Source organism: Artibeus jamaicensis, unplaced genomic scaffold (assembly GCF_021234435.1).
Source record: "Artibeus jamaicensis isolate MK-2021 breed Jamaican fruit bat unplaced genomic scaffold, CSHL_Jam_final contig_391, whole genome shotgun sequence".
NCBI classification, from domain to species: domain Eukaryota; kingdom Metazoa; phylum Chordata; class Mammalia; order Chiroptera; family Phyllostomidae; genus Artibeus; species Artibeus jamaicensis.
Genome location: NW_026521814.1, coordinates 20153072 through 20160743, shown reverse-complemented (window position 1 = coordinate 20160743; position 7672 = coordinate 20153072). Strand labels below are relative to the sequence as shown.

General features: G+C 33.8%; 1 pseudogene; it reads right to left on the bottom strand.

Annotated features, from left to right (window-relative positions):
* Nucleotides 1–6210: 6210 nt before the first annotated feature.
* LOC119054163 (ubiquitin-conjugating enzyme E2 L3-like) lies at nt 6211–6630 on the bottom strand (annotated as a pseudogene).
* Between the last annotated feature and the right edge of the window lie 1042 nt (nt 6631–7672).

Here is a 7672-nt window from a genome sequence, read left to right as displayed (position 1 = left end):
TCTTTAGAGCGTGCTTAATTGCTTTTTAGGAATGCAGATCTCTTGGCCTGGATGATATCCACCCAAGAAAACCAAGAAAGAAATTGAAGATGAAATCTCTGACTAGCTGTCAGTTTTCCTAGCTGCATGAAGAGGATAAGAAGGTGGGCTGGGAGAGAGGATAAAATGATGTCCCCATATTCATAACAGAAATAAGATGACTTTCTCTAAATTATAGAATGTTATGTAGGTTAAGTAAGCATTAATCATTTAATTTGTTAACATTTTGAAAACTATATTTCATTAAAAGCTAAAGCTTTTTCTTTGAATTAGTAGGAGAAAATAAATGTAACTGCATACAAATAAGCAAGCCACTCAGAATAATGCAAAAGTGTGAAAAAAAGATGGTAAATATATGCCTGAAAAAGCTAATAAAAATAATACACACCAATGTACCAATATGATTAATAAATGATTTATATGATTTATGATTCCATAAAATAGAATACAGGTCAGAAAACATTCCATGGGAAAAGTTTGATAAAAAGCAGATTGTGGCACTGAACGTTTATTCATATTTATAGAGTAATTTGAAATTTTAAAAATAGAAATTTTCTTATATTAAATCATTTCATAACACTAAAATTATTAATTCTGTGTGATACTGGCACTAGAACATGGGAGCAAATAATAAATTTGTGAATGATGAATTATGCCATTTTAATATACCATAAGATTGTCATGTGAAATCAGCGCAGGTATTGTGGATTTTTAAAAAGTAGTGCTAGAAGCCCTGGCTGGTATAGCTCAGTGGATTGAGCGTGAGCCTGTGAAGCAAACAACTGCGGTTCCATTCCCAGTTAGGGGACATTCCTGGGTTGCAGGCCAGTTCCCAGCAGGGGACGCATAAGAGGCAACCATACACTGATATTTCTCTCCCTCTCTCCTTCCCTTCCACTCTAAAGATAAATAAATAAAATCTAAAAAATAATAATAAAATAAAAAGTAGTGCTAGAAATATAGGTTATGCTTTCGGGGAAAAATGTACTTGACTACTTCTCAAATACTACATTTAAATCAAATTCTACATTTGTTAAAGTGTTAATGTAAAATGAATAAATGAATAATACTCATTGTAAAAAAACTACACATGAACACTTCTACAAAGTTAAAATGGGAAATATTTTTTCTAAAATGACAGCAAAGGCAGAAGCAATGCTTGTATCTATAGAAACTTAATAAGTCTTTAATAAATATTTATTAGGAACCTCATATGTTTCAGGCAATAGCTCCTGGGGATGTAATGATAAGCAAGACAGAAAAAATCCCTGACTCATTAGTTCCAATGGGTTTCCTGGAGCTGAGGAATGGGAGCTTGCAGGACCCAGAGACAGAACAATGCTTGAACGTCACTGTGACTAGCATGACCAAACCTGTGATACTGAAGTTTATTGTTTGTCTTCAAGTTAATTTTATTTTTGAACATGTTAGAAATGCATTATTTACAACTGTGTGGTTCTACAATCATCTATAACACAGGCATATTGTTTCTGTAAAAAATGTGTATATATATATATATATATATATATATACATATATATATATAATTTTAAAAAATGGAGTGTCTAGAAACCAGCATATAATAAGGAATTCAAAAGCAAGAAGAAATAAGTAAAAATGTTTAATATTCTAGTCATTATTAGTTTTTAAGTATAAAATGGGTAGTTAATGATTACTTATAATGCAGTTGTTCATAGATAAGAGTAGTCAATATTTATAATAAATCAATTTTTACATATCTGCATATATGTGCTAACCAGATATTTACATTAAAGCATTAAGTTTTCTTTCTGCTCTTTCATTTAATGTTTACATGTTCTATTTTTTTAATAGTTTAACTTTTAATACTAACATAATACAATGATTTGTGAATTTTAAAATAAAAATAACAAACCAAATCCTAAAATTGAACATAAATCTTTTCCCCTCAATAGACACTCCCTCAGATTCTCTCTTCCCAGCAATAAACATTCTTAATTCCTTCAATTATAACTGGGAGTATTAATTTCACATTTCTATGTAATTTTATATATTATTGTTCAGTTTTCTATATATTGTTCACTGCTTCTTTCCTGTATTACTGCAATGGTTTCCATACCAGTATTTTAACTTTGCTTTACCTCATTTTAATCAAAATTCTAAGAACTGCCAGAACTATCTTTCCAAAATAAGCCTGAATATATAGTACCCTGACCTTAATTAAAACCCTTCAATAGTTCACCATAGATTTCAAACTAATTATTGTAACACACAAAGCCCTTAATTACATGGCCTTGCTCCGTGAAATCATGTAAATCTGAGCAGCTCTCTATCATAACAATTGCATACTCTTAATTTCTGTACATTTTGTCTTTTCTGCCTTCTTTAGTTGATTAGGTATCTCTCATTCCTCTTTCCTAATGATTCAAAATAATGCCAGGCATATATAACATGGAGTTTTGATGCATTAAATATATGGGTATGCAAATCTTATAATCGGTTTATTTTTGTCTATATGGTAACATTACTAAATAAAAGTATAATATTAATTGAATGAACACTGAAAAAAATCAAATGTTTTATAAACTTCCCATTGTATACTTTTTCATAGCTTATATTCCTTTATACAATTTTGAATTATTAATATATGCCTTACTTAATTTTTATTAAATATTTGCAGCAGAAAAAAAATAAGGCTTCATTCCTTTTAAATTGCATTCCTCCTGGAACGTGAACTTTAAAAACACACATTTTTATCCAGATTCTAGTCAGTGGTTTCATTTAGTTGAAGTCTCCCAAAGGACTGTGCTGTGCAACTGTTTCTGGTGAGAATTTGGAACTGCAATAGCAGCTCCGTATAAGGAAAAGGCACGCCCTCCCAGCCTTCCATCCACAACACCACAGCTCCAAACAATTAAGGGACACAACAGCTCTGAATCATTTAGCCTGGAATGTACAGGCACAGGTTCCTCTCCATCCTTTTGTAAAGTCCCAGTGTTCTTTCAGGATTTTAAGTAGACAGTTTGAAAGACAAAAGATCATACCCAGCCCCATCTAATTCCCTCTTTCCCATTCATAGAATGAATACTTAATCCCCTTATTTTGTCATATCCATAGTTACTCTGTCAGAAATGAATTATAGAAAATGAAAGATGTGGTTTCCACTGATTGTATCAGTAGCTGTAAAACCAAGAAAAGCAAGTTTGTTAGTTCTCATAATTTTTCTAGTTAACTTTCCTGGACAGATGCCTCATCACTGGACTTGATATATTACCAAGAACATTAGTGATTTCTGAGAATAGCAACCAGAATGCTTGTAAAATTTCTTCTTCTAAATATTTTAAAGGTTAAGAAATGAAACCATAATTTGAATAATTACAATTAATTAAATAATACATTTAAAATACACAATGTAGATAATGTCTGAACCATTATTAAAAAGATACAGCAATTTCTCAAAAAATAGAACTACCAGATGATCCAGCAATCTCATTTCTGAACATATTATATTTTTTTTCCTGAACATGTATATTTTCCTAAATACACACACATACTTCCAAAAGAATTAAAAGCAGGGTCTGGAAGAAATCTTTGCACACCATGTTCATGTTCTACCTCAATGTTCTCCATCAGTTGATTGATGCAATATGATGAAAATGGACACAACTATGGGCACTAATGATTGGCGGCTACATTACAACAATATGCCTGCTCATGCATCACATCTCATGCAGAGTGTTTTTGTGAAACATCAAATCACCCAGGTGACTCAGTCCCACTACAACCCAGATTTGGTGATTTGCAACTTTTGGCTTTTCCCAAAATTGAAATCACCTTTGAAAGGGAAGAGATTTCAGATTGTAGATGAGATTCAGGAAAATATGCTGGGGCAGCAATGGAAGATTCTGCCATTGGACATCGCAGAGTGATTTGAACAGTGGAAGAGATGCTGGGAGAATGACGTGAGTCTCTAAGATGCCTATTTTGAAGGGGACTGAGGTGTCATTGTCCTATGTGCAAAATTTCTTGTATCTTGTATTTTCTTTTTTTTTTTTTTTTGGAAAAAAAAACCCGAAAACACTTTAATTTTTAAAACAACCGCAAGCACCTCAAACAATGGATTGTTGTTACAACACTTGTTATCTTTTCACAATCTAGTTATTGTAAAGGCATATGAATAAATTGTTAATGGACAAAGTCAAGAAAAAGGAGGCACCTTAATAAATGTAAAATTAAAAAAAAAAACAAAACTGGTAGTCAGTCCACTGACTCCTAAAAGAGGCTAAATATACCTCTTTGTATTACATTCTAAAATTGTATTGCCTACTATGGTTTGTGTCTTGGATTCTACGATTTTAAGGAAACGCATAAACAAAATTGTGTGTAACCTGCAAAGGGAAACCATTTTCTCAACTTCAATGCGTGGAAAGATAAAAAGCTAGTAAAATTGGCTATAGTTACATACAAAAATGCCTACCGAATGAATGCGCTCACTGTTACCTGTGAGGTGTGCGTTAGTGTTCTGCCCATTGTGCACTGCAAACTGTATATACTGTAACTTGGTTCTAGACAAATATGAGCAAGATTTTCCAAAAATATATATATTTTCATTCCACACACCGAATGTATTTCTCGTCCACTTTAATCTATGGAAAATTTAACTTACAGTGTTTGCAGGAGGCAACGCCACATGGTACCGGGCCATCGCATTTTTAAAGAGGAACTGCTCTTTTCCTTTAGAAGTACTTTTAAAATATGCAAAAATAGGAAGAGGAATACGAAACTATATTTTCAATAAATGTCCATTTTTCATATTACCTGGATGAATACATTCTGGACATATTATTCAGCATTAGAAAGAAAGGAAATCCTGTCATATGTTATAATATGGATGAACTTTGAGAACATTTTTCTAAGTTAAATAAAGTAATCACAAAAAGACAGATTCACAGAAATAGAATCTAGAATGGTAGTCACCAGGGGCTTAGAAAAAGGAGGAAATAAATTGTTGTTTAATGGGTATAGAGTTGTTAGCCTTGCAAGAATATAAGTTCTGGTGACCTGCTATAAAACAATGTGAATATTAATATTACTGAAATAATTAACATTACTTAAGAGTTAAAATTAAAATTGTATACTTTTTACTATAATTAAAAATAAAAATTATATATATGTAAAACATCGAATATTTCACAAATCATAAAATGTCAGAATTGAATAGGATCTCAAGTACCATTAAATCCGACATCTGTCATTATTACACATGATTAATTACACAGGGGAGGTAATGTGCTCTGCAGAAAAGCACAAGCCTCTTCAGTGGACAAATTAGGTAGCAAAAGCATATAGCATGCATTAGTGTAGAGCTCTTTATAACAGCTCCTTTGGGGGGATATTCTTTAAAATTAACACCAAACAGTCCTGCCGATGTGACTCAGATAATTGAGTGCCAGCTAATAAACTGAAAGGTCACCGTTTGGGAGTCCCGGTCCTGGCAGGTGCTGGGGTTGCCAGCCAGGTCCCCAGTTGGGCCATGAGAGAGGAAACATTTCTCCCACATGGATGTCTCTGTCTCTCTCCCCCTCTCCCTAAAAATAAATAAAGAAAATCTTTAACACCAAACAAGCAGTGTGTGGGTTTTTATTTAGGTTCTTTGCATATTAACTATAATACATTCGATTTAATGCTTCATGTTTATCAGGTGAAAATATTTGTAAAATATCCTCACTTTTCTACCCTTCTCATATAAGGTGAAGAGGAGTGAGTTTTCCCATAACAATTTTGCAAAAAAAAATCATTGCTGTTTTGGACATGTGTTTGTTCTAAGTTAATCATTTCCCTTCCTTTAGCATAATTCATAAGAAAATGAGCTTCATCATGTCAGGTGTTTACCTAGTAAAGCTCATTTCCTGCCTTTCTCCCTAACTGTAGCAGAACATCATTCAGGACCAGCAATTTATTTTTGGAATACCTTAACATTTTTATCCCCTTTTTTTACAGATTATCTAGACCAGTTTTGATTAAGAAACCTGTAGAAAGTTAGCAAGTGGAACTCGAAGTAATGGAACGTGTTAATTTTCCACAGAGTCCTGCTTTGCGGGGTGTCGGAATGCACTACGGGGGGCGGGACATCTCTACTCACATTCGCTAGAATCTAACCCAGCACATTTTAGTCCACAGGCCACTTTTCAACTATTTCTGTGTAAACTCTTCAGCATTCTTACAGAATAGTTTACAGTCTTTAGAGTATTTTTCAAATAGGTCAGTCCAAACGGGTCATCCACCAATGCTATCAGGGACTGGATTGCTTGGACAGGTTTGGCTGAGAGCTTCCAGTTTTCAGAACTAATTACCGGCAGACAGATCTGCCCCTTTTCATCGGCGTTAGGGTGGTAGATCTTTCTTTTGAATGTGATCTTCAGTGGTTTGAATGGATTCTCTGCTGGAAAGTTTTGTTTCGATTGGAAAGTTCCCTTTGTTATATGGTGGGTTCTTAAGTACAATAAGCCGTTGGCAAGTCAATAAATTAACTTCCTCAATATTAAGGAAGTTTTTCATTCCACATTTGCGAATTTCCTCAGGCTTCTTCATGAGTCTCTTACTGGCTGCCATCTTGCATCTCAGCACCAACAATTGTTAATTTGGGCTGCAGGGAAAAGAAAAGGGGAAAAACTTCCTCTTCATCAAAAAAGGTATCACGGCAAATCACAAAAAGTAAAAGTACTTTAGGATAGATTGCATTTGGATTCACAACAGCTGCTGTTGTTAACAAGCCCTTGGCCCAAGGCCTAATCAAAAGATTAAGTAAAATCCTAGGATTTTATAATGTATTTCTAAGATCTGTAAAATAGAGAGATCTAATTTCAGAATTACATGCAATTATTATTCATATCGTGCAATCTTTCTTTTCACTACTTAATTGATTTATTTTCTATTCAATTAGTTGGTCAAGTCATAAAAGAGAAGCATTGTAGACTCCAGGAAGTAGGCAATATAAGGAATGGATAAAGCACAAAGATGACATTACTATTTCTTCTTGCTCTGAATTCCAAAGACCTTTTTAAATACATTTCTCAATGAAACATTGTACATGTTCTTAAGGTATTTTCTCTTAATGGAAATTTCCCATTTCATTTCTTTCTTTCCTTCCTTCTCTCTTCTCCTCCCTTTCCTTCCCTTCTCCTCCCTTCCCTTCCCTTCCCTTCCTCCCTTCCCTTCCCTTCCCTTCCCTTCCCTTCCCTTCCCTTCCCTTCCCTTCCCTTCCCTTCCCTTCCCTTCCCTTCCCTTCCCTTCCCTTCCCTTCCCTTCCCTTCCCTTCCCACTAACAGAATAAGAGACATCATTGAAACATGAAGCTAAACAGGAGGACTTTTTTGTTCCTGAGAAACCTGCACATGCTGCTAGAAATCCCTACAAATGGAATTAATGCCAGATTCAGGTGGAGACAGTGTTGCTGTATTTAGGCTAGTCCCAAAGAGCCAAAGGAAGTGGAAAGATATTAATATTAAACATGGACTTTAACAAGTTAATACCTATGAAAAGTAGTTTGGACCCATTAGGAAATACTTGAAATTTTATAATTAAGTATAATTAAAATTTAACTGTGATTTGATGGAAACAATTCTTATAGAATTATGGTTTAGTTTGCATATTT